This window comes from Bufo gargarizans, chromosome 4 (assembly GCF_014858855.1).
Source record: "Bufo gargarizans isolate SCDJY-AF-19 chromosome 4, ASM1485885v1, whole genome shotgun sequence".
NCBI classification, from domain to species: Eukaryota; Metazoa; Chordata; class Amphibia; order Anura; family Bufonidae; genus Bufo; species Bufo gargarizans.
In genome coordinates this window covers 478,290,488-478,317,135 of record NC_058083.1, presented here as the reverse complement: position 1 = coordinate 478,317,135, position 26,648 = coordinate 478,290,488, and the positions used below count along the sequence as shown (strand labels likewise).

At 42.4% G+C, this 26,648-nt stretch overlaps 1 protein-coding gene across 1 annotated transcript in view; it reads right to left on the bottom strand.

Annotated features, from left to right (window-relative positions):
- Nucleotides 1–26,648, bottom strand: part of GRIK4 (glutamate ionotropic receptor kainate type subunit 4) — a 300,728-nt gene that overhangs the window by 236,913 nt on the left and 37,167 nt on the right. The window lies entirely within an intron of this gene.

Below are 26,648 nucleotides of genomic sequence, written 5' to 3'. Positions count from 1 at the left end.
ACCTGTGAGGTGGGATGGATTATCCCGGCAAAGGAGAAGTGCTCACTAACACAGATTTAGACAGATTTGTGAACAATATTTGAGAGTAAGGCTGCATTCACATGTCCGTGGAACACGGTCCGTCTGATACCGGCCTGGATTTCTTCAGAGTGCAGGAGCGCACGGCATCATTGGTTGCTATGACGCCGTGCGCTTTCTGCTGCCGATGCTGTACAGTGGTACACTGGTATAGAACATACCAGTGTACTACTGCACTGCGGCGGCAGCAGGAAGCGCACGGCATCATAGCAACAAATGACGCCGTGAGCTCCTGCACTCTGAAGAAATCCAGGCCGGTATCAGACGGACCGTGTTCCACGGACATGTGAATGCAGCCTAATGGGTCTTTTGTGTATGTAGAAAATGTTTCAGATCTTTGAGTTCAGCTCATGCAAAATGGGAGAAAATCTGAAAGTGTTGTGTTTATATTTTTTTCAGTGCATATATTTATATATATATATATATATATATATATTATATATTCTTCCCTGTCCTCCTGCTATTTTTACACTGACAGTGTATGATCCTTCTGTATCCCTGACGTGCTGAATAACTAACCAGCCCCTGCGAGATGCAGGAGCGCAGGCAGTCAGCTCGCTATTGTAAGTATATATATACAGTTGCAAGAAAAAGTATGTGAACCCTTTGGAATGATATGGATTTCTGCACAAATTGGTCATAAAATGTGATCTGATCTCATCTAAGTCACAACAATAGACAATCACAGTCTGCTTAAACTAATAACACACAAAGAGTTAAATGTTACCATGTTTTTATTGAACACACCATGTAAACATTCCCAGTGCAGGTGGAAAAAGTATGTGAACCCTTGAATTTAATAACTGGTTGAACCTCCTTTGGCAGCAATAACTTCAACCAAACGTTCCCTGTATTTGCAGATCAGACGTGCACAACGGTCAGGAGTAAGGCTAGGTCTACACGACAAATAGGGCGCAACATTTGTTGCGCAACATTTTGTTGCACTAATGTCGCGCGACAATTTTTATAATGGCAGTCTATGGTGTCGCATTGCAACATGCGACATGCTGCGACTGCGACGCGACAGTCGCAGAAAAATCCATCTCGAATGGATTTTCTGTGACTGTCGCGTCGCAGTCGCAGCATGTCGCATGTTGCAATGCGACACCATAGACTGCCATTATAAAAATTGTCGCGCGACATTAGTGCAACAAAATGTCGCGCGACAAATGTCGTCGTGTAGACCTAGCCTAATACTTGACCATTCCTCTTTACAGAACTGTTTCAGTTCAGCAATATTCTTGGGATGTCTGGTGTGAATCGCTTTCTTGAGGTCATGCCACAGCATCTCAATCAGGTTGAGGTCAGGACTCTGACTGGGCCACTCCAGAAGGCGTATTTTCTTCTGTTTAAGCCATTCTGTTGTTGATTTACTTCTATGCTTTGGGTCGTTGTCCTGTTGCAACACTGATCTTCTGTTGAGCTTCAGCTGGTGGACAGATGGCCTTAAGTTCTCCTGCAAAATGTCTTGATAAACTTGGGAATTCATTTTTCCTTCGATGATAGCAATTCGTCCAGGCCCTGACGCAGCAAAGCAGCCCCAAACCATGATGCCCACACCACCATACTTCACAGTTGGGATGAGGTTTTGATGTTGGCGTGCTGTTCCTCTTTTTTTCCACACATAGTGTTGTGTGTTTCTTCCAAACAACTCAACTTTGGTTTCATCTGTCCACACAAAATTTTGCCAGTACTGCTGTGGAACATCCAGGTGCTCTTGTGCAAACTGTAAACGTGCAGCAATGTTTTTTTTGGACAGCAGTGGCCTCCTCTGTGGTATCCTCCCATGAAATCCATTCTTGTTTAGTTTTTCACGTATCGTAGATTCGCTAACAGGGATGTTAGCATATGCCAGAGACTTTTGTAAGTCTTCTTCACCTCATTGAGCAGTCTGCGCTGTGCTCTTGCAGTCATCTTTAAAGGACGGCCACTTCTAGGGAGAGTAGCAGCAGTGCTGAACATTCTCCATTTATAGACAATTTGTCTTACCGTGAAGTAATGAACAGCCAGGCTTTTGTAGATACTTTTATAACCCTTTCCAGCTTTATGCAAGTCAACAATTCTTAATCGTAGGTCTTCTGAGAGCTCTTTTGTGCGAGGCATCATTCACATCAGGCAATGCTTTTTATGAAAAGCAAACCCAGAACTGGTGGTGGTTTTTATAGGGCAGGGCAGCTGTAACCAACACATCCAATCTCATCTCATTGATTGGACTCCAGTTGGCTGACACCTCACTCCAATTAGCTCTTGGAGATGTCACATACTTTTTACACCTGCACTGTGAATGTTTACATGGTGTAAAACCTCCCAGGCTGTGAGCTCTGCGCTGCGATTGGACAGCGCTGCAGCCATGGAGAAGGAACGCCCAGGGAGAAACAGGGCAGACTCCTCCCTGCTGTTCCAATAGAAGCAATTACCATACAGCGCGGGAGAAGGTAACGGGGCCACAGCGGGTGAACGGAGCAGTGCCCATGGATAATAGTAAGTACAGTGAGATCTCTGGGCGCCGCGCTTCATATACAGATAGTTATCTTACAATGTTTGGACCCATGAAAGGTCCTCTTTAATAAGTTTTTAGGGCCCCTTCACATACACTGGCGCTGCGGCGGCGACATTGGTTACCCGCCCTGTCCCTGCGACCCCACCCCCCTGTGCATCTTACTGCCAGCCAGCTAGAGTCAAGCCGGCGCCGTTCTAATTAGGCCGCCCACCAAGTTCTGGGCCCGGGAACTGGAAGTCCGGAACAGAGGAGCTTGGCACGGGAGTTGCGTTGATTGCGAATTTTCGTAATGCAAATTTTCATAATGAGAATTTTTGTAATGAGGATCAATGAGATCGTCAAAACTCAGATCCAATTGTATATTCTAACCCCCAGGCATTCCCATGGTGACGGTGACTCGTTTTGGGGAGGAGTATGCCAAAGTGGAACAACTGTACAGATTACCAAAAAAAGACGAATATTCTGAAAAACTTATATATTTGTTTTTTAGAATATTCGTAATATTTAAAAACAAGAATATATAGCAATATAGTGATTATTCTAAAAAAAAAAGAATATAGAGCAATATAGCTAATATAGTGCTATAATCTTCTTTAAGTAATAGTTGTAATTTTTTTCTCATCTAAAGCTCAGATTGGAAAAAAATTACAACTATAAAAAAAAGATCATAGCACCATATTAGCTAAATTGTTCTACATTAGTTTTTTTCGAATATTCGCTATATTGCTATATATTCTTTTTAGAATATTACAAATATTCTAAAAAACAAATATATAGCACTATATCGAATATATTTGTTTTTTAGAATATTCGTCTTTTTAAGCAGAGAGGAATCATTACTTCAGATGGAAAAAAAGACGAATATTCTAAAAAACTAATATATTCGATATAGTGCTATATATTAGTTTTTTCGAATATTCATAATATTCTAAAACAAGAATATTTAGCAATATAGTGCTATAATTTTTTTCCAATCTGAACTTTAGATAAGAAAAAAATTATAACTATTAGACAAAGAAGATTATAGCACCATATTAGCTAAATTGCTCTATTTTCGTTTTTTTCGAATATTCGCTATATTGCTATATATTCTTGTTTTTGAATATTACGAATATTCTAAAAAAGAATATATTTGTTTTCTAGAATATTCGTCTTTTAAAAAAAAATCTGTACAGTTGTTCCACTTTGGCATACTCCTCCCCGACAAGCGTCCCCGTCACCATGGGAACGCCTGGGGGTTAGAATATACCATCGGATCTGAGTTTTCACGATCTCATTGATTCTCATTACGAAAATTTGCAATCAATTGAACACTACTCCTAATGAATATTCGAATTCGCGAATATTCGACAAATATTCTATGAAATACTCGTGAAATATCACAAATTCTAATATGACCCCTGCCGCTCATCACTAATATTGTGATGGAAAATGTATCCAGCCAGCAAAGGAAGCAATATGGACTATCACAATACATTAGCAAGTGCCTTGTATTAACTTTCTCTACATGATAAATGACACTTGCTGAAGTGAGACGACCCCTTTAATAGGTGGAAATAATTGAGTGGACTCAGCGCTGAACTTCTGCTCGGTCTCTGAACTTTGATAATTCATTTACAGTAGATGCTTGGGATCTGAGCTATAGTACCCAAGCATGCTGTGTGAATACCGTCTAATGTACTGTGATTAGTATTGCCTTACTGATGATTTTATCATCTTTGCATAAAATTGCCAGCATATGATTTTGTGATATCTATACTATATTTAACGAAAATACGCTAATTAAGTTACAGTATGAACTCAATTTGTTAAGAAAGAGAACACGGTACATTGTACTATTCTTATCGAGACTTGTATCCCAGATGGGCTACAAGAGTCATTTTGGTTTGTATTAGCTCAGCGGTGACCAAATGCAATAAAAAGGTACAATTGTACGGATAAAGCAAATGTAACGACTGTAATTGCATTTTAAATGCACCATTATTCACCCATTTTTCTTGGGCCATGGCTTACAATCCAACCAATGCAACCTTTCAACATTTTCTCAGTTTTCATGTAGGTTTCTTTTACATTTTTTGGCTGCATCCCATGATCTAAAAGCATGCATAGGGCATGTTAACCCTTGCTGGAAGTGCTACAGTAGCACAACGGGTGCAAACTATCAATGTCCTGAAAATATTCAACCGTGTTACTAGGAGGGTAAGAAGGCTTGTGTCCTTATACCTGTAATGACCCAGAGTGCCATTACCACTCCGCACCCCACTACTGTCTTCTATGGGCTAACACAGTGTCATCTTATGCGTTTATTTCAGCCACTACAACGTGCATTACTATTTCTATGCAACTGTTATCGTTCATGTATTGTACCTGGTTCCCCAGAAGGTGGCAGCAAGCATGGCAGAGCTACATTTGCAGAGGATGGAACCTTCTTTTCATTCTTTTCTTTCCCTCTAAGGAGGAGTTTAGTTAGTTAGAGGTCAGTGTAGAGTACCCCCTGCTTGGGGAAGGAAGCAGGTCCATGTCCCTACTGGATGTGTCCTGCCAAAGCCAGAGTTAAGTTTGTTTGCCTGCCAGAGTTAATGCTAACGCCTGCTGGGAACCAAGACAAAGCCCGAAACTGTTGGAGAAACGTTTATTCAAGTAAAGCTGTAATCGAACTTCATCACAAGGTCGGGACTCAATTTATTTATTCAAATCCCTTGATTATTCCCCCTATTTGCTCTGCTTCGGACAACAACGCCTGGGTTCCAGCGTATCCAGGTAGGAGCACCAACATTAAGGGACATTTAGGCCACCCTACACCACTCTGGCATTCCTACACCTGGGTACCATCTACTACATCACTAAAAGGGGCCCTGTGCCCTTGTTGCTTCATTGCAACTGGCATCACTAAAAACATTTGCCGTTGTCGTGCGTCGCATACCCATCATAAGAACCTGAAAGTCCTAGTGTAACATGTGTAATGTTACCCAATGTAGGACCACTGCTCTTTGGGCCCAGGAAATATAACTGACTGGTTTGAAAGATATTCCCACTGGTGGTCCGCTCAGTGGGAACCTCACCAATTACAAGGATGGGGTGGTCCCGCTCCTCTGTTCTGATGGAACAACAGGTGGAGCATGCGTCCTGTCACTTCTTTCATTCTTTATGGGACTGAAGGAGATAGTAAGTACAACGCTGTGCAAAATAAATGAATGAAGTAGCACTGTACAATTTTCAACTGCCGTTCTACCAAAACCCCCATTTTCAGGATCGGTTTGAGTCCTAGCAGTTGGACTTTCACCAATCAGTTATTCCCTATCCTGTGGGAATAAATTTACCACAAACCTAAAGCACATATACTATCCTCAAATTATTATTGAAAGCTATGAACACTTTCAGGAGCAGTTTTGTTTTGTTTTGAATTTTTCATATATTATTGTATTCTACTCATTTTGGGCAAAAAATCATTTTCTATTGGTCTTTATTAAAAATTTTCAGTAGTTTTTGTGACATAGGGGTTAAATTTCAGTCTACTTGCACACTATCACTTTCTGAGTCCCGTCAGATGGCGACTTATGTATAGCTCTTATCTCTGATCTCCTGGCCTTATAAACACTCATTTAAAAGGGATTCACCAGGAATTAAGAAAATTAAAATACTTAAATGTTACTTTATTATAACTATATTCCCAAATACCTTTCATGAGTTGTAATGGTTTGTTTAGTCTAGGGAACAATCCTCATGGGAAATAAAATGGCCGCCGTCCTATTAGTACACACATAACCTGTCCTAATCACACAGGAGGACAAGTTACTTCAATACACTAAGCTAAGAGCTGCCTCACCTCCTCTCTCTCCTCTCTGCTTGTCAGGGATTATGATCCTGAATACAGATGATTATGATTTTCAGCTAAATCTCTGTAGGAATGGAGTTCATGAGGAGACATAAAGTACAGAGGGGAGGTGGGGATGAGACTAATGGGCAGCAGCACTTGTATGTAGTCTCCATTACCACAGTCTGTCCTGTCCATCCTCTCTGTACTTCATGTCTCCTCATGAACTCCATTCCTACAGAGATTCAGCTGAAGATATTATCATCTGTATTCAGGATCATAATCCCTGACAAGCAGAGCAGAGAGGAGGATGAGGAAGCTCCTTAGCTCAGTGTTGTGAAGTAACTTGTCCTCCTGTGTGATTAGGGCAGGTTTTGTGTGTACTAATAGGACGGCGGCCATTTTGTTTCTCCTAATAATTGCTCCTTAAACAAAATGAGCCATTATAATTAATGAAGTGTATTTGCAAATATATTTATAATATAGTAATATTTAAGATTTTCATTTTCTAAATTCCCGGAGAACCCCTTTATGTTGTATTGTTATCACTTATCTTATCAGCTATAATGAGTGCTTATTGGGTCAGGAGATCAGAGATAAGAGCTATACATTATACGTCATTAGGGATGAGCGAATCGACTCCAGATGAAACATCCAAAGTCGATTTGCATAAAACTTTGTTCCAATACTGTACGGAGCAGGAGCTCTGTACAGTATTAGAATGTGTTGGCTCAGATGAGCCGAAGGTATTGCTTCACAAAGTCTCGCGAAACATCGGGTAATAACTTCCTAAATAATTTGTACTGTAAAAAAACATTTCCCAAACTCGGGTTAGGTTTTAAGTGGTACCTTGGAACCTAACCCGAGTTTGGGAAATGTCTTTTTACAGTACAAATTAATTTATGAAGTTATTACCCAAAGTCTTGCGAGACTTCGCAAAACAACAACTTCGGCTCATCGGAGCCATTACATTCTTATACTGTATGGAGCTCCTGCTCCGTACAGTATTGGAACGAAGTTTTATGTCAATCGACTTCGGATGTTTCATCCAAAGTCGATTCGCTCATCCCAAGTCGTCATCTGACGAGAAAGTGACAGTCTGCATATATACTGAAACTTAACCCCTGTATCACAAAAACTGCAGAAATTTTTTGAAAAAGACTAATTGCAAAAATTATTTTTAGCCCAAAATGAGTAGAATGCAATAATAATAAAAACAAAGTGCCTGCAGGTGTTCATAGCCTTTAAGTGAATGACTTTTCCTTGGCAAGGGCTGCATATTACATACCTCATAATATATTCTTGGAGGACTTTGAAGAATCTGTGGAATCCTCCATTTATTGTTTTACTTTGAAAGCTGATTATTCTCTTTTCATGTACTAATGAATTGAGCACTTGAGCACACTTGTTTGAATTTATTTCGGAACTATGCCCAGTACATTGCACTTATCCACATGATGAAATAATATACCATAAACATCAGTTTGAGGCGTCGGCGATTGATTTGTGTTATGACTAAATTCATGTTTCGATCGAAAGTGGTAACCTGCATCAGTCAATGTATGTTAACCATCAGATGATTGATACCAAAGATGATACCAATGGTTCAGTTCCGCCTTGTATCTTAAAAGTGTTGTCTAGCTTTCTGAACTTTTTCAACTTTTTTAACTTTTTTATGTGTTGAAAAAACAATACTCACCTGCACTACTCAGTTTCATCTCCCTGGCTCTGATCCCTGTCTTGTAAACCAAGTAGATAGGTTCACGTGCACCTCTGCAACTAATGACTGGCCTCAATGTTGATGTGTCCCCAAGTAGCACGTGACCCAGCAGTGATGCGCCGCTTTTGGACACGTCCCTGCTGAGGCCAGTCATTGGTTGCAGATGCCCACACGACCCCATCCACCTGGTTTAAAGGACGGGGACTGGAAGACCACTAAAAAGAGCCAGAGAGCCAACACGGAGCAGCAGGGAGGAAGTAAGTATGGTTTTTTTTAACAGGTAAAACAGGCTCCTGTCCAAACTTTAAAAAGCCAGCACCTGGGGCAAATGCCCCCCAAATACATGCCACAGGATTTTAAGAAAAGCAAAATTTGGTTCTAACCACCACTAGGCACGTGTACTCTATAATTTGATAACTTAGTGTATATTTTAAGCTTTGATTCTTTTTTAGCTATGAAATATTTGTGCTTTTGGTTCCAGATTTATGTATCAGGATGAAATACGTGAAGCCCAATTTACTTTACTGATGTAACATTTACATTATCCATATGGAGAACTTGGAGTCATTTCGTGGATGTTATTGTTTTTTTCAGTTTCAAAATGAAAACAAGAAGTAATTATTCGCGGGTAACAGCTGGGATTTTTCTCATTTGCATTTGCAGTAGTGAGTGTTACATAAATATGCAGCACTCTGTACAGTCATAAATTTAGTTTTATTTCGTTTCGTATGTTATTTTTATATCCTGCGGCAGGGTAACGCAAAGGTCTACAGATTGAAATAAGACAGATAGTAATTAATAAGATTTCAAAAGTTTTTTGGGTCTGTCCAGAAATACCAGTCTTCTCCATGGGCTAATGTCTGGTATTGCGGCTTATTCAAGGAAATGGATCTGATCAATATCAGACTGCTGGGGTCCGACACCCAGCACCCCTACTGTTCCACCTGTTCGGACGGAAGTCATATCATGGACAGAAGGGTCCATCCACTGTGTAGTTTCCAGCTCCAGAATACTGCAGCTCAGCTTCCATTCACTTGAATTGAAGGTGAGCTGCAGTACCCTGGTTTGGCCACTTCTCAGTGGAGGAAGCTTTCTGCTTCCATCTTCATCCACTGTATAGATGCAGCTGAGCGGTAAGGTGTCGGACCCTACCGATCTGATACTGATGATCTATCATCGAGGTCTAAATCCTGGAAACCCCTTCAATAGACGGAGGTCACCCTCATTTATCAGCTAGAGTACAAAGTCTCCAAAACTGTAGTCCTCCCGACTCTCTTCCCACTTGGTGAGGTGGTCTGTGGATATGCCAAAAATGATGAGATGAGAATACCCCATTAATGCTCCATTACCCCCTGTCCTGGGAATTGAAGAGTCTTTTTCACCAGGATCAACTCTATTAAATCAGGTATATAGCTCGGTAGGGTTGACCTAGCTAAGTAAAACAATACCTGTCTTTTCTTTCTAAGTGCCAGCGTTGTGGAGAAATGTAGACTTGTATCCTTATGCAAATGAGCCATTGGAGCACCAAGAGATGGTCTTATGGATGGGGTTTGAGCACCGCTCGAGCGATGCCCCTGGGGCTGACTACAGACACCTCCAGTGGTCCAAAAACGCCCACCCCCTTAGACTGACACCACTTCTGGGTGGAGTGACGTCAATGGCGCATGGACACTAATCATCTTCGCTGCTCGGCAAGCAGCAGAAGACGGGGTGAGCAGGCACCATGCTTGCTAACAACTGCACAGGTGCAAATACTCAGCGCTAGATGTGAGGTCTAGCAATGTCAATCTAAGGGGAGGGGGCGTGTTTGGAGTGCTGGAGCCGTCTGTCGTCAGCAGGGGCGTCGCTGGAGAGGTGCTCAAACCACATAAGCCAACCTCTTGGTGCTCCAATGGCTTATTTGCATCAAAATAAAAGTCTTCCTTTCTCCAAATGCCAGCACCTAGAAAGAAAAGACATGTATCGTTTTACTCAGCTAGATCAACCCTACCAGGCTATATGCCTGGTTTAATAGGGTTGATCCTGGAGACAGAGACTCTTTAAAGTCTTGATACTGGGTTCTCTGACAGGTTACAACAGACGGCTGGGGGGAGGGGGTCTCAGCATATTTTATGATCTTATTTTTGGGTGGACCACTGGAAAAAAAAAGATAACACCTTTAAAGTGGATCTTAACCACTTCAGCCCCGCTAGGTGAAACCCCCTTCATGACCAGGCCACTTTTTACACTTCGGCACTACACTCCTTTCACCGTTTATCGCTCGGTCATGCAACTTACCACCCAAATGAATTTTACCTCCTTTTCTTCTCACTAATAGAGCTTTCATTTGGTGGTATTTCATTGCTGCTGGCATTTTTACTTTTTTTGTTATTAATCAAAATGTAACGATTTTTTTGCAAAAAAATGACATTTTTCACTTTCAGCTGTAAAATTTTGCAAAAAAAACGACATCCATATATAAATTTTTCGCCAAATTTATTGTTCTACATGTCTTTGATAAAAAAAAAATGTTTGGGCAAAAAAAAATGGTTTGGGTAAAAGTTATAGCATTTACAAACTATGGTACAAAAATGTGAATTTCCGCTTTTTGAAACAGCTCTGACTTTCTGAGCACCTGTCATGTTTCCTGAGGTTCTACAATGCCTAAACAGTAGAAAACCCCCACAAATGACCCCATTTCGGAAAGTAGACACCCTAAGGTATTCGCTGATGGGCATAGTGAGTTCATAGAACTTTTTATTTTTTGTCACAAGTTAGCGGAAAATGATGATGATTTTTATTTTTTATTTTTTCTTACAAAGTCTCATATTCCACTAACTTGCGACAAAAAATAAAAAATTCTAGGAACTCACCATGCCCCTCACAGAATACCTTGGGGTGTCTTCTTTCCAAAATGGGGTCACTTGTGGCGTAGTTATACTGCCCTGGCAATTTAGGGGCCCAAATGTGTGAGAAGAACTTTGCAATCAAAATGTGTAAAAAATGGCCTGTGAAGTCCGAAAGGTGCACTTTGGAATGTGCGCCCCTTTGCCCACCTTGGCAGCAAAAAAGTGTGACACATCTGGTATCGCCGTACTCAGGAGAAGTTGGGGAATGTGTTTTGGGGTGTCATTTTACATATACCCATGCTGGGTGAGAAAAATATCTTGGTCAAATGCCAACTTTGTATAAAAAAATGGGAAAAGTTGTCTTTTGCCAAGATATTTCTCTCACCCAGCATGGTTATATGTAAAATGACACCCCAAAACACATTCCCCAACTTCTCCTGAGTACGGCCATACCAGATGTGTGACACTTTTTTGCAGCCAAGGTGGGCAAAGGGGCACATATTCCAAAGTGCACCTTTCAGATTTTGCAGGCCATTTTTTACACATTTTGATTGCAAGGTACTTCTCACACATTTGGGCCCCTAAATTGCCAGGGCAGTATAACTACGCCACAAGTGACCCCATTTTGGAAAGAAGACACCCCAAGGTATTCCGTGAGGGGCACGGCGAGTTCCTAGAATTTTTTATTTTTTGTCACAAGTTAGCGGAAAATGATGATTTTTTTTTTTTCTCTTTTTTCCTTACAAAGTCTCATATTCCACTAACTTGCGACAAAAAATAAAAAATTCTAGGAACTCGCCATGCCCCTCACGGAATACCTTGGGGTGTCTTCTTTCCAAAATGGGGTCACTTGTGGGGTAGTTATACTGCCCTGGCATTTTAGGGGCCCATATGTGTGAGAAGTACTTTGCAATCAAAATCTGTAAAAAATGACCGGTGAAATCCGAAAGGTGCACTTTGGAATATGTGCCCCTTTGCCCACCTTGGCATCAAAAAAGTGTCACACATCTGGTATCGCCGTACTCAGGAGAAGTTGGGGAATGTGATTTAGGGTGTCATTTTACATATACCCATGCTGGGTGAGAGAAATATCTTGGCAAAAGACAACTTTTCCCATTTTTTTATACAAAGTTGGCATTTGACCAAGATATTTTTCTCACCCAGCATGGGTATATGTAAAATGACACCCCAAAACACATTGCCCAACTTCTCCTGAGTACGGCGATACCAGATGTGTCACACTTTTTTGCTGCCAAGGTGGGCAAAGGGGCACATATTCCAAAGTGCACCTTTCGTATTTTGCAGGGCATTTTTTACACATTTTGATTGCAAAGTACTTCTCACACATATGGGCCCCTAAATTGCCAGGGCAGTATAACTACCCCACAAGTGACCCCATTTTGGAAAGAAGACACCCCAAGGTATTCCGTGAGGGGCATGGCGAGTTCCTAGAATTTTTTATTTTTTGTCGCAAGTTAGTGGAATATGAGACTTTGTAAGGAAAAAAGAAAAAAAAAGAAAAATCATAATTTTCCGCTAAATTGTGACAAAAAAAAAAAAATTCTAGGAACTCGCCATGCCCCTCACGGAATACCTTGGGGTGTCTTCTTTCCAAAATGGGGTCACTTGTGGCGTAGTTATACTGCCCTGGCAATTTAGGGGCCCAAATGTGTGAGAAGTACCTTGCAATCAAAATGTGTAAAAAATGCCCTGCGAAATCCGAAAGGTGCCCCTTTGCCCACCTTGGCTGCAAAAAAGTGTCACACATCTGGTATCGCCGTACTCAGGAGAAGTTGGGCAATGTGTTTTGGGGGGTCATTTTACATATACCCATGCTGGGTGAGAGAAATATCTTGGCAAAAGACAACTTTTCCCATTTTTTTATACAAAGTTGGCATTTGACCAAGATATTTTTCTCACCCAGCATGGGTATATGTAAAATGACACCCCAAAACACATTCCCCAACTTCTCCTGAGTACGGCGATACCAGATGTGTGACACTTTTTTGCAGCCTAGATGCGCAAAGGGGCCCAAATTCCTTTTAGGAGGGCATTTTTAGACATTTGGATCCCAGACTTCTTCTCACACTTTCGGGCCCCTAAAAAGCCAGGGCAGTATAAATACCCCACATGTGACCCCACTTTGGAAAGAAGACACCCCAAGGTATTCAATGAGGGGCATGGCGAGTTCCTAGAATTTTATTTTTTTTGCATAAGTTAGCGGATATTGATTTTTTTTTTGTTTTTTTCTCACAAAGTCTCACTTTCCGCTAACTTAGGACAAAAATTTCAATCTTTCATGGACTCAATATGCCCCTCACGGAATACCTTGGGGTGTCTTCTTTCCGAAATGGGGTCACATGTGGGGTATTTATACTGCCCTGGCTTTTTAGGGGCCCTAAAGCGTGAGAAGAAGTCTGGAATATAAATGTCTAAAAATGTTTACGCATTTGGATTCCGTGAGGGGTATGGTGAGTTCATGTGAGATTTTATTTTTTGACACAAGTTAGTGGAATATGAGACTTTGTAAGAAAAAACAAAAACAAAAACAAACAAAAAATTTCCGCTAACTTGTGCCCAAAAAAATGTCTGAATGGAGCCTTACCAGGGGGGTGATCAATGACAGGGGGGTGATCAATGACAGGGGGGGTGATCACCCATATAGACTCCCTGATCACCCCCCTGTCATTGATCACCCCCCCTGTAAGGCTCCATTCAGACATCCGCATGATTTTTTACGGATCCATGGATCGGATCCACAGAACGCATGCGGACGTCTGAATGGAGCCTTACAGGGGGGTTATCAATGACAGGGGGTGATCAGGGTAATCAGGGTGATCACCCCCCTGTCACTGATCACCCCCCCTGTAAGGCTCCATTCAGACATCCGCATGATTTTTTACGGATCCATGGATACATGGATCGGATCCACAGAACGCATGCGGACGTCTGAATGGAGCCTTACAGGGGGGTTATCAATGACAGGGGGTGATCAGGGTAATCAGGGTGATCACCCCCCTGTCACTGATCACCCCCCCCTGTAAGGCTCCATTCAGACATCCGCATGATTTTTTACGGATCCATGGATACATGGATCGGATCCACAGAACGCATGCGGACGTCTGAATGGAGCCTTACAGGGGGGTTATCAATGACAGGGGGTGATCAGGGTAATCAGGGTGATCACCCCCCTGTCACTGATCACCCCCCCTGTAAGGCTCCATTCAGACATCCGCATGATTTTTTACGGATCCATGGATACATGGATCGGATCCACAGAACGCATGCGGACGTCTGAATGGAGCCTTACAGGGGGGTTATCAATGACAGGGGTGATCAGGGTGATCACCCCCCTGTCACTGATCACCCCCCCTGTAAGGCTCCATTCAGACGTCCGCATGATTTTTACGGATCCATGGATACATGGATCGGATCCGTAAAAATCATGCGGACGTCTGAATGGAGCCTTACAGGGGGGGTGATCAATGACAGGGGGGTGATCAATGACAGGGGGTGATCAGGGAGTGTATATGGGTGATCACCCGCCTGTCATTGATCACCCCCCTGTAAGGCTCCATTCAGACGTCCGTATGCTTTTTGCGGATCCGATCCATGTATCCGTGGATCCGTAAAAATCATACGGACGTCTGAACGGAGCCTGACAGGGGGGTGATCAATGACAGGGCGGTGATCAATGACAGGGGGGTGATCAGGGAGTTTATATGGGGTGATCATGGGTGATCAGGGGTTTATAAGGGGTTAATAAGTGACGGGGGGGGGTGTAGTGTAGTGTGGTGTTTGGTGGGACTGTACTGACCTACCTGAGTCCTCTGGTGGTCGATCCTAACAAAAGGGACCACCAGAGGACCAGGTAGGAGGTATATTAGACGCTGTTATGAAAACAGCGTCTAATATACCTGTTAGGGGTTAAAAAATTCGGATCTCCAGCCTGCCAGCGAACGATCGCCGCTGGCAGGCTGGAGATCCACTCGCTTACCTTCCGTTCCTGTGAGCGCGCGCGCCTGTGCGCGCGCGTTCACAGGAAATCTCGCGTCTCGCGAGATGACGCGTATATGCGTCCAGGAGGAGTAAAGCAACCACCTCCCGGACGCATATGTGCGTACAGCGGTCGGGAGGTGGTTAAAGGGGTTGTCCACTATTAGAAAAACATGGCTGCTCTCTTCTAAAAACAGCACCACCCCTGTCCACGGGCTGGAATTATTGGGACAGAGCTGCAATACCACACACAACCTGCGGACAGGCGTGGTACTGTTTTTGGAAGAAAGCAGCCATGTTTGTCTAATAGTGGATAACCCATTTAACAAGATATGATAGAGGAGAAGGTTTTCTGCTCAGGGTACGTAGCTTTCTATGCTTTAATTCAATATTTTTAAATAAAAAGTTTTACAAATGCTACTAGGAAAAGCCCAGAAGGTCCTATTTATTTCACTAGTTTTTACAGCTTTTTTTGTTAGAGTTTGTAGATGAGGGATGCAGGATTTCTCCATGAGTCCTGGCAGTTTTATACATAAATTACAGAAAACTATATACTGTACATCGCTAAGCTTAGCATTAGAAATAAGCCAAATTCTTGAAATTAGTTTTGGATTCAATTCTAAAGAATCAGTCACAATTTTGTATTTGGGTCTACATCGATTCTATCAAAAGTGCTCCAATTGCACTGAAAATTGGTATATGGCATCTGAGTTCTCTTAGGATATTTTTCTTTCCTTCTTCTCTTTCTCTTTTATTTTATTTTTTTTGCCCTCTTTTAAGCTCTTTAATGCAATGACAGCAATAGCAAATAATGCCAGAGTGATACTAACTAAAGCTTTGGGTAAATACATCTTCGTTGCTCCTAGAGGCTAATATGCATATTATAGAAACAAACTATTTTGTCAAGAATGTGGACACCTAGGAAGATGGGACCAAGACCATGATGTACAACTGTTAAGCGCACATGTCTCAGGTGAGTCGGGTTTATTGTGACTTATCTGATGACAGAATCCCTTTAAAGGGCCTCTGAAGACATCTGTGTTGGTCCCATGTTCATATGTGGGCTCTAGGAGCAATGGGGCATTGCCATTACACCTACAGGCTCTGCTCTCTCTGCAACTGCCGTGCCTTATGCGCCTTGATCGACAGGACCTAGCATGATGACGTTTCCATTGCCTGGCCCTGTCAATCAAAGTGGAGAGGGTGCAGCAGTTTCATAGAGAGCAGAGCCTCTAGGAACAGGGGCCAACACAGATGCCTTCAGCAGCCAAGCGAACATGTAACAGGTCAGCCAGTGTCATAGGTACAAATCTGCTGACAGATGCCCTTTAGGCCTCATGCACACGACCGTTGTGTGCATCCGCGGCCGTTGCTCCATTTCCATTTTCAGCTCCGTTTGGCAACCGCGTCCGTGATCCGTGTTTCTAGTCCGTGAAAAAAATATGACCTGTCCTATTTTTTTCACGGACAACGGTTCACGGACCCATTCAAGTCAATGGGTCCGTGAAAAATCACGGCTGCACACAAGATTGTCATCCGCGTCCGTAATCCGTGTCCGTGATCCATGTCCGTTTTTTCCTATAATTTCAAAGGCAAACTTAACTTAGATTTTTTTGTTCATTTTTCATGTCCCGGGATCCTCCAAAAATCAAGGAAGACCCACGGAAGAAAAAACGGACACGGATCACGGAACAACGGAAACCGTTTTTGCAGACCGCAAAAAAAACGTCCGTGTGCATAAGGCCTTTAACATGTTTTTTTTTTAGAATAATAAAAAAAAAAAAATCTTTTTCCAGTTTTCACACTGGCCATAATAGGCTTCCTGTTCTCCAGAAATCACTTCTCAGCAGTCATCTTATTATCATCACATACAGGATTACAATGAAATATCTATATCTAATACCTATATCTAGATAAGACCGGTTCCACCATTTACAATAGGTGATAGCACAGTTTACATCCTACACCTCCCTGCACAATGACCTCTGCACAGAGCATGCCCACAACACTCTGCCAATGTGTCATCTCCAGAATACAGTTTCCTATGGTCCACGTGACTGCTGTAAAGCATTATCTCTGAACGCTGTGAACGGCAGGCTTAGGCAAGATAGCCGCCTGCATAATCAGGTACAATAGAATAACTACAATCATAAAAAATGGGATGTAGCGTGCGGCACTGATAAAGACACATCTTCCAACTGCGCTTGGGTAAAAACCATTCAAAGCAATGTAACATCTGCCCACAGTGGCCACAATGCGGGGAACACACCTTGTGTGCCCCGGGCCTGAGGAGTCTTTTGTCTTGAAGAAACGCTCCAAGGACGTAAGTACTTCTCCTATTTGTTGGCTGGAATGTGATGATTTTCTTTAGCAATTTTGTGTGTGCAAGCAAACAATCTGGAGAAAGGCACACAGACACCCACACAGAGGCGCGCAAACGACTCGTTAATTAGCAGAGGCATTTGTACGAATACAGATAATCCAGCAGGCCTAGATTTTTGTGAAACTTCGGAAGTCAATCTTGGCTAACATATGTCATTCTCCAATGCCGGAGAGAGGTAATAATTAAATATAGCTACTGAGACAAAGTTTGCTTTGCTTATTAGCTATTTTCTACGGAAAAGCAAAAATTCTGTTTACAATGCAAACAGACGAGCAGCGAGGAAGACAGTGAGGTTGTGCCATAATTAAAGTTAGAAATGAAAATCAGACATCATATATGACATGACAGTCTCTTTCTAAGGCTACTTTCACACTAGCGTTATTGCTGGATCCGGCAGGGTTCAGCAAAAACGCTTCCGTTACTGATAATACAACCGCCTGCATCCGTTATCAATGGATCCGGTTGTATTATCTATAACATTACCAAGACGGATCCGTCATAAACTCCATTGAAAGTCAATAAGGGATTGATCCGTTTTCTATTGTGGCAGATTGTGACAGAGAAAACGGATCCGTCCCCGTTGACTTGCATTGGGGGTCATGCCGGATCCGTCTTGCTAAACATCCCAGGACGGAAAGCAAACTACAACATGTTGCGGTTCAGTCTGGGAACGCAACTAAACGGAACGGAATGCATTTTGGAGCATTCTGTTCTGTTCAGTTCAGTTTTGTCCCCATTGACAATGAATGGGGACTAAACTGAAGCGTTTTTTTTCCCGGTATTGAGCCCCTATGATGGAACTCAATGCGGGAAAACTTAAACGCTAGTGTGAAAGTAGCCTTACAAAGCTAGAACCGACCCTGTACCCTGTAGGGCTGGTGGCAGTTGAAGGATGGAAATGAGCATGTGCGTCCACCTCAAAGAAGTGGACAGAGAAATAAGGAAAAGAACTAACAGCAGGTGGCGCCATACAGATAGATTTTATTGAATAAATCACTGGCTATACTACATTTTTAGTTACATTCAATTACAACATTTTTCAGATCCAGGAGCTGGTTTGAAAGACGTAGAATATTTTTCATGGGACAACCCCTTTCAGAGAAAAGCTTTTTAGGCATACACAATTTTATCTTGTCTATTGCAATGGCCTCAGAGAGGGCAGCAGTCCTTGTGCCTACCTCCATCACCACCAGTGATTGGCCAGTGTGTGTCATGTGCGTGTAGAGGGCACGTTACACACTTCCAGTCCGGCGGGCACCAGAAGTGGAGGAGAAGGGATCTCGCGTTGGAACTGGACCGCCAGGGACAGGCGAGTCTTTTTTTTTCACCCCCACATCCTGCCCGACCATATTTAAAGGTGTTTCCAGTCTCAAAGAACCCCTTTAATGCACTTGTGATATCACAGTAGCTTACTTACCTTACCCACTTATGATGTCACAGCAGCTCACCTGACAGAAAGGCTTTTGTGACGTCATGACAGCTGTAACCCACTAGTGATGTCATAGTAGCTGACCTGACTGAAGCCCACTGTGATGTCACAGCTACCTACCAGACTACAACTTCTGATATCACCTAGGGGCAGGTACTGTATCAACACACGGGCAAACTCTGCTGTATAATCCGAGAGCAATTGTGGGACATGACTGGCAATCTACCTAGTCCCTTAAATGGGATATAATAGAAAGGAGCCAGTATGATTTATGGGCCCCCTTGCGTTCAGGGCCCTATGCAGCTGCACAGGTTGCAGATATAGTATGCCCACCCCTGCAGTCCACTTGGGATTGGGAAGGAATCTTCCACCACGTTTGGGCAGATTGGTCCCATGTTATTAGTTTTTTGTTTTTATTTATTGGTTGGGGGGGGGGGGGGGGGGGATAATCTGCATATTTCCTTCCACCCTCCCCTTGTAATTATCCACATCCTCACTCTTTCCTTGGTTAAACATGGTGGACATACTGTACAACCTTTTTTCAATTATACCAGTAAACTGTGTATTGTGAAGATTGGGGAAGGGGGAATCATACTTCCCAGTTCGCTCACGTCCTCCTTCTGCCCTCCCTATCTTTTATTCTCTATTAAAATTGACTAAAAATACCATGAAGATGCCACAGAGCTCCCGGTATAATTGCAGGCTCCCGTGCACGTTTTGCCATATGCATTATTGCTCTGCCCTTGATCTAAACGAATGGGAAATTAATGACTGGCCGCCATCAGTTTGTATCAGTTTCCATCACCGCTAATTATTCTGTCACCCATTGACCTGAAAAAAAATCCTGTAAAAATCCTGTTCATGCCAGAAGAAATGAAGACTGATGAACTTTAGTATCATCATCCCATAGAAATGAATGGAATCTGTCAATGGATACAAAAATATAAAAAATAAAAATATTTGAACACCCCCTAAAGCATTTGCCTTGCTGGGTCAGATTAAAAGGGTTGTGCAAGTTCAGGGTTTTGCGAATTTGAAACTTGAATTTCCTTGAATTTGAAACATTGTATAGAATTATTTATTTCAAGGGTTGTGCAAGGTTCTACTTTGCACTAGTTTCCTGCTCCTTCCCTTCTTGGCCGGTGCTTCTCCGCTGCGCTCCCTCGCTCTAAACATCCGATTTGACACGGCTGCAGCCAATCGCTGACCATGGCAGTGACCGGCTCCCCCTTACGTCATGACAAATGGGCATGTGACGCAACAGAAGCAGGTCACCGCCACGGCCAGCGATTGGCTGCAGCTGTGTCAAACCGGTTGTTTACAGCGAGGAAGCAGCACAGTCCGAGAAGGGAAGGAGCGGGAAGCAAGTAAGTAAGCTTCCCTTAACAGGTACACACATTGATCACATTGATACGTAGCCATACAGTATCCTCGCCAAACTGTAAATAGATCATGACAAATGTAAAGTTATGCACATGGGAAGGAATAATGCAAGTCACCCGTACATACTAAATGGTAAAACACTCGGTAACACTGACATGGAAAAAGATCTAGGAATTTTAATAAACAGCAAACTAAGCTGCAGAAACCAGTGTCAGGCAGCTGCTGCCAAGGCCAATAAGATAATGGGTTGCATCAAAAGGGGCATAGATGCCTGTGATGAGAACATAGTCCTAGCACTTTACAAATCATTAGTCAGACCACACATGGAGTACTGTGTACAGTTCTGGGCTCCTGTAAACAAGGCAGACATAGCAGAGCTGGAGAGGGTCCAGAGGAGGGCAACTAAAGTAATAACTGGAATGGGGCAACTACAGTACCCTGAAAGATTATCAGCATTAGGGTTATTCACTTTAGAAAAAAGACGACTGAGAGGAGATCTAATTAATATGTATAAATATATCAGGGGTCAGTACAGAGATCTCTCCCATCATCTATTCATTCCCAGGACGGTGACTGTGACGAGGGGACATCCTCTGCGTCTGGAGGAAAGAAGGTTTGTACACAAACATAGAAGAGGATTCTTTACGGTAAGAGCAGTGAGACTATGGAACTCTCTGCCTGAGGAGGAGGTGATGGTGAGTACAATAAAGGAATTCAAGAGGGGCCTGGATGTATTTCTGGAGTGTAATAATATTACAGGCTATAGCTACTAGAGAGGGGTCGTTGATCCAGGGAGTTATTCTGATTGCCTGATTGGAGTTGGGAAGGAATTTTATATTCCCCTAAAGTGGGAAAAATTGGCTTCTATCTGACAGGTTTTTTTTTTGCCTTCCTCTGGATCAACTTGCAGGATAACAGGCAGAACTGGATGGACACATGTCTTTTTTCGGCCTTATGTACTATGTTACTATGTTACTATCATTATCCATTTGTGTACCGATTCATATTCGTAGAAGGATGTCTAATGTCATTTACACACCGTGGAGGCAGATCATGCCACTGTGACGGGGCCTGATGCTGAGCAATGTCTCCTGTTCCCGACAAAATAAAAACGTATTTTCCTGCAGCCACCGCTAGGAGGAGTTTGGCTCACAGCAATTTCTACAGCTTCCACTAAGTTCAATGGTAACTGTATAAATTCCTACGGGCTGAGCGTCCCCCTAGTGGTGACTGCAGGCAGCCTGTTTTATCATGCACAATGTGAAGGGAAGCAGGAGATTATTACAGTGTTGGGAGATTTATCTTTGCATTTATGCCAACTGTCTGATAGAAAAACAGTGAGAAATATGGAGGGGCATTTATCAACCTGTTTACAGTTAAAAAGTCACAAATAACAGTGCAAGCCATATTTGCACCATAATTTGCCACTTTTTGAGCTTCTTGCCACTTTTCTAAACAGGTAAAAAAATAAGGGATGGGGCTTATGGGAGGGGGTGTGGTCTATCCCAGCCGGACAGATTTCATATAAATATGCCAGAAACGTAACATAAATTATAGCACAAATCTAGTTTCTGGGACAGGGAAGGACAGAGATGCGCCTAATTTATTAAGAGGCATCTCTCAGTAGTGCAGAAGGGATTAAGACATATGGAACACCCGTGGGAAATCTAAAAAAAATGGACATTCAGCAGAAATGTCATTGGGGTGACCACAATAAGTTTTGCTATGGGGCCCCATGGTAAATATGTACGCTCCTTCTGAGTATTTCACTCTATAAGAGGGTGCCCTCAGGTACCTGGCACCAAGACTTAGCATCCGATCATTTAAAGGGGTTGTCCCATGAAAAATATTCTACAGTATTCAAACCAGCTCCTGGATCTGAATACTTTTGTAATTGCATGTAATTAAACATTTAGTATAGCCAGTGGGCTATTCAATAAAATGTTCCTGTATAGCGCCACCTGCTGTTTGTTATTTTCTTATTTCTTTGTCCTGCTCACTGAGATGGCCGCACATGCTCAGTTTAATCCTTAAACTGTCTCCTGAGCTGTGATAGGGAGAGCTGAGACACGCCCCCTGAGCTGGGATAGGGAGAGCTGAGACACGCCCCTTGAGCTGTGATAGGGAGAGCTGAGACACGCCCCCTGAGCTGCAGCAGAAAAGACACTCGCCTTGCGCTTGATATAAATCTAGCAGAACAATGAATGAGGAGATCTCTGGATCCATGTGAGGTACAGGGCTGGTTCTAGCTTTGTTAGAAAGAGATTGTCCTGTACTATATGATGTCTGATCTTCATGTTTTACATTAGTCATGGAATAACCCCTTTAAAGCGAGTTTCACACTAGTGAAACTACAACCAGAAGCAGGCTTTTCTGATTCCGAATTAATTGTATTGCATAGCCAGAAAGGTCCAGAGCACTGCAAGGCCCCATCGACTATAATGGGACCCAGCAGGGATCTAGCCTATTTCTAGCATTAGTGCCAATGTTCGGCAGGACAAAAAACAGCACATGATAGTCAATGGGCTCCAGCGGGGAAAGGCAGCACCAAGGTATGCCAGATAAGAGGAACTCTACCCGGAACAGCCAGCCGGATGATTGTAACATTACTCTAACCTATGTCCTGTAAGTTGTAATTGGGAAATCTATGGATTGGACCCAAAGATGCTCGAACTGATTGAAATATGGGGGAATTTCGAAGGCCAAAGTCACCACCTGGAACTCTTTGTCATGTTCCTCGAATCGTTCCTGAACAATTTTTGCATTGTGGCCGGGGTATTAATGTGCTGAAAGAAACCACTGCCGTTAAAGATTACCGCTGCCATAAAGAAGATGCTTGGTCCGTAAAATGTTTAGTTAGGATGTACATGTCACATCCGCATAAACGCCAGAACCAAAAGCTTCCCACAGAACATTGTCCAGAGCATCTCGCTGCCTACGCTGGCTCGTCTTCTTCCTATAGTGCATCTTGGTGCCCTAGGTAAGTGATAATAGAAATAGCAAATGTGATTCATCGAACCAGGACATCATCTTCCATTGCTCCATGGTCTAATTCTGATGCCCATTGTAGGCATTTTTGGCAGCGGACACAGGTCAGCATGTGTATTTTAACCAAAAAACAGCAAGGGGCGATTCACCAATACATAAAACATATAGTATATAAAATACATTCCCATTAAGACAGCCAACGACTTTAGCCTTGCCCTTGACTCTTAGACATGGCACTGTGCAGGCTGTCAGGAGATTGATCTTTGCACTTCATGCTCACTGATATCTTGGTTCTTGGTCTGTTGTGTATTATATGTTTATGGGGAGATTATAATTCTTCTCCTAGGACTAAATAATGAGGAATGTGTGAATCCTGTCTGTACGCTGGCATTTATTATCAGTGCCCCCGCCTTTAGAGACTGACTACCCTGCAAAAATGCGATGAAAAATGGAGTGATGGGCTTGGAAATGTAGGTTCGGTTAACACAGCTAGACGCCATTATAGGTTTATTATCGTCTTTAACCATTGACATATCTAATTTTACCAGTTGAAGGCTCTGCGTGAAGTAGGAATATCTCTGCTTTAATGAAGGTCTGTCGGGAGTAATTAGAGAGAAAAAAATGACCTTCAGGTCTCTGGGTCTACTGAGGCTGCAAATAGCACATTTCAGTTACCGTACTACGGGCAAGGCATTGTGATACTCTTGCCTGTTTATTAAGTAGGATTACGCTATAAATTTATTAAAAAAACTTCCTTATGTGCCTCAAAACTGCCCCCCTGCCGCCATCACAATTATAACAGCACCCGCAACGCTACTGTCCTAAAAAGCAATTTGTGGTAATCTGCACATTTCTAGTAATTGTTTCCATTGCTCCAGATAAATCCACGGTCTGGCGCCCAAGCGGCAAATTTCAGGGCTATTATTGTACATGCATTAAAGGCATAAATGTACATGGAAAAGCTTCACGGATGTGTCTTTAGCTACAACGCAATTCTTTTTGGACATTCACATCAAGCAGAAGAAGCAAAACCACGGATCCTACGCCTAATCATCTAGAAGAACAGATTATGGGACTTGGTGAGGGATCCACAGGAAGTTTTGGTCAAAGACTCAAAGTCTCAGAATTATCGTAAACTCAATGTTTATGAGGGAAAAAGTATTAAGAATACAGATCAGCCATGACACTAAGGCCCCTTTCACACGAGCGAGTTTTCCGCGTGGGTGCAAAGCATGACGTAAACGCATAGCATCGACACTGAATACTGACCCCTTCATTTCAATGAGCCTGTGTACATTTTTTCACGCAGCCCTGTCCCCATAGAAGTGAATGGGGCTTCAGTGAAAAACGCATTGCATCCGGAAGCAGGTGCATTATTGCTGTTCGCGCCATCTGAGGTGAATATTAAGGCCTTTCAGAGGTTGATCAACAAAATAAATTAATAAATCATACCTCATCCATTTGAGAGCGAAGAGGTCGTCGCACCCATCTTGCTTGAAGATCCAGCGTGAAATCTCGCTCGGCGCATGGTGATGTCATCACATCGGCCGGTGTGGTGAGGTTATACATCACCGCTCACGAGTGCGGTATCTTCAAGCAAGATGGCCATAGTGGGCTCTTCCAGCTCAAATGTATGTATGTTTTTTGGGGGGGGGTTTTTTAACAGGCATTTCAGGGAAAATCGATTCGTTACCATGAAGCATGAGGAAATTCGGCTTTGTAGGGAATCAAATTTTTTCTGAAATTTGGATCGAAGTCCAATTCATGAACTTCGATTTGCTCAACACTGTATTTATGCCTCAATGAGGTGGGAATGTGTGTCCTTAGTTTTTTTTTATTTTGTTTATTACTTTTTATATATACAGTACAGACCAAAAGTTTGGACACACCTTCTCATTCAAAGAGTTGACTATGAAAATTGTAGATTCACACTGAAGGCATCAAAACTATGAATTAACACATGTGGAATTATATACTTAACAAAAAAGTGTGAAACAACTGAAAATGTCCTATTCTAGGTTCTTCAGAGTAGCCACCTTTTGCTTTGATTACTGCTTTGCACACGCTTGGCATTCTCTTGTTGAGCTTCAAGAGGTAGTCACCTGAAATGGTTTTCACTTCACAGGTGTGCCCTGTCAGGTTTAATAAGTGGGATTTCTTGCCTTATAATTGGGGTTGGGACCATCAGTTGTGTTGTGGAGAAGTCAGGTGGATACACAGCTGATAGTCCTACTGAATAGACTGTTAGAATTTGTATTATGGCAAGAAAAAAGCAGCTAAGTAAAGAAAAACGAGTGGCCATCATTACTTTAAGAAATGAAGGTCAGTCAGTCCGAAAAATTGGGAAAACTTTGAAAGTGTCCCCAAGTGCAGTCACAAAAACCATCAAGCGCTACAAAGAAACTGACCGCAGAGTGAAGGCAAAAGGGCCAACAAGTGCTAAGCATCTCTGGGAACTCCTTCAAGACTGTTGGAAGACCATTTCAGGTGACTACCTCTTGAAGCTCATCAAGAGAATGCCAAGAGTGTGCAAAGCAGTAATCAAAGCAAAAGGTGGCTACTTTGAAGAACCTAGAATATTACATATTTTCAGTTGTTTCACACTTTTTTGTTATGTATATAATTCCACATGTGTTAATTCATAGTTTTGATGCCTTCAGTGTAAATCTACAATTTTCATAGTCATGAAAATAAAGAAAACTCCAAAAGTTGTGTCCAAACTTTTGGTCTGTACTGTATATTTTTAATATAACCAACAATCGCTAATGCCAGTCATGTGATCTGTTTCATGTGATTTTTATGCAGGTCATTTCTGATGTGCGAGAGGTGGTTTAGGTGACTGGTCATTTCATGAGGATACAGGCAGGTTTTCCAGCAGGCTGTGGCCAGTCATGTGCCCCTGTAGGCTTCCTGGCACCCCATTTGTTTGCCAGAACTGGCGCAACGGGAGGGTGCGTCTAGGCCTGCAACATAAGGTAATGCAGTATAAAAAGACTGCCTTGTTATGGTACACCATCCCCCTGACAAAGCATTCTTGCAAAACGCGCCATAGGTGGCCAGCATCTGTTGTTTATGCCTCTTCTTTACTTTCTCTGGTAATGTGTTTTTGGGTGATTCTTGGACTTTCATTTATATGAGATATTGTCCTCATTATGTTATTTATTTAATTGGTATATTGCTAAGTACAAGACATTGGTACATATATCTGTGACTTGTATGGTATGTGGCCTACACACAGTGCCGTACATTTTTGTCCGCCGGGTGTTCCTCTTGTTCCATACTGATCTGATTGGATTCAAATTTTAATGAATAATGTATTTTAATGTATTTTTTTGTGATAAACAATTTTGATATTTATCTAGTGGCTTATATTGATTTTTACTCAGGGGTTTCCATTTAGTTATTTTCTGTGTTGTTAATTGCCATGTGACCTTACCTGTTAGGTCAGGTTTGATAGCTAATTATATATGCTAGCTCTGTAGTATCCACAGTCTCTGAACAGATAGCCTTTTCCTTTGGGTATGATGGG